Consider the following 1,991-nt stretch of genomic DNA (forward strand, 5'->3'; position numbering starts at 1 on the left):
CCAGCTCAGGAGGCAGAGTTAGGCAGAATGTGATTCTGAGGCCACCTGATCTACACAGTGAGTTCCCAGTCAGTCAGAGCTATATAGAGAGACCGTGTCTCAAAAAAATATATCTATTTTTATTTTATGTGTCTGAGTATTTTGCCTGAATGCTATATCTGTGCACCAGATATGTGCAGTGCCCACAGAGGCCAGAAGAGGACATCAGATCCCCTGGAACACAAGCTACGGATGGTTGTGAGCCACCATGTGGGTGCTTTGAACCAATCCCAGGTCCCCTGCAAGAGCAGCAAGTGTTCTTAACCACTGAGCCATCTTACCAGTTTCAAGAGCAACTTTAAAACAATTGATTTCCTCAGTGTTTTCTCAACTATTCTGGTTTCTAAACATGTTAATTGTCCCAGTCTCTTCGGAAACACATCTATTTTAACAAGCTGGGCTGTGGGCCTGTGCTGCCAAGCAGGACAGCCCAAATTCAGTCTCTGAGACCCCTGTGGTGGAAGGAGAGATCTGACCTTCGTGGCCTGTCCTCTGACCTCCAGAAGCATCTGAACACGTGGGCACTCACCCAGCAAGTCTTTGCCTCTTTTTCTCTTTTTCCTTTTCATTTATTTGTATACATATTTTTTTTTGAACTTGCCTCAAGTTTGTTTGTAAAAACAGCACAAGGTCCTGACCATCTGCAGACACTGTGTAGAATCCACACCAGTCCATCTCTTCACATCGGCAGACTGGGACCTTTTTTATGAGGCCCTCACAGGGGCCTGGGCACCTTTGGGAGCCTGAGCTGCAGCTGAGGCCTCTGCCTTGGCTTGAACCTTGGGCTTTGTTTTTTGGAGCCTACGCCCCCTGGCCATGTAGCTTCTAATCCGCTTCCCAAGCTTGGGGTGAGCGATGAAAGCGAGAAGGGTGAGTTTGCGGCCGGGCCCTTTGGCACCTTGGGCTTCACCACCTGGGGCTTCACCAGGGCCTTGATGGCCTCCGCACGTGCACTTGCGGCCTTTGCATTATTTGCCTGCATCTTCTTCAGGCCTTTCTTGTTGTGCTTCTTGGCAAAACGCATGTTCCTCAGGAACTTGGGGTCGACCCCCTTGAGAGATTCGTATCTTTGTGACCGGGGTTTCTTGATGCCATTTCTGTGCCATTTCTGGGACTGGTTGTGTGTGGTGTGGTTCTTGGACTTGGCCATGGCTGGACGGTAACCGGCGGCTCCCCTGTATACATATTTTGTTTGGAGACAAAGCCTCACATAGTCCAGGCTGGCTCTTGTTATTTTATTTATTTATTTATTTATTTATTTATTTATTTATTTATTTCAAGACAGGGTTTCTCTGTAGCTATTGAGCCTGTCCTGGAACTAGCTCTTGTAGCCCAGGCTGACCTCAAACTCACAGAGATCCGCCTGCCTCTGCCTCCCAAGTGCTAGGATTAAAGGCGTGTGCCACCACTGCCTGGCTTCTGGCTCTTGTTATATAGCCAAGGATAGCCTTAAACTTCTGACCTTCTTGCTTCTACCTCCCAAGTGCTGGGGTTATAGACATGCACCATCATGCCGAGCTGTAAATGCTCGCTCTTCGCTTATAAAGCAGACTGTAAAAAATGCTCACAAATCCTTCCTGTTCTACATACCTCTTGTATGTGAAATGCCTTTTCCTTCTTCAAGGAGAATTTCCCTGACTCTGACTCTGACTCTGGGCTGATCACATGACCAGGCTAATGGAGTAGTAGCAAATGTGATTTAAGCAGAGCCTTTAAAACATGCATATACAGTGAGGTTAGCCTTGTGGCTGATCTGGGAACCCTGCCACCACCATGTGATCCCATCTGGGCTGGCCTGCTGGAGGATAACAGATCACACAGAGCACAGTTGAGCTTACCCAGCTCAGGCCAATCAGCCTGGCCATGACATCCCGTGAGCAAGGCTGTAAGAGGATGCTTGGTCCCTGTTGAGCAGGCTCACCTGCTAGCAGGGCAAAGCAGCCGACAGATCG

The 1,991-nt window shown here is 48.7% G+C and overlaps 1 pseudogene; it reads right to left on the minus strand.

The window, feature by feature from the left end:
• Positions 1-743: 743 nt before the first annotated feature.
• On the minus strand, positions 744-1,189 carry LOC119812063 (annotated as a pseudogene).
• Between the last annotated feature and the right edge of the window lie 802 nt (positions 1,190-1,991).

The sequence above is a fragment of the Arvicola amphibius genome, chromosome 1 (genome assembly GCF_903992535.2).
Source record: "Arvicola amphibius chromosome 1, mArvAmp1.2, whole genome shotgun sequence".
Classification (NCBI taxonomy): domain Eukaryota; kingdom Metazoa; phylum Chordata; class Mammalia; order Rodentia; family Cricetidae; genus Arvicola; species Arvicola amphibius.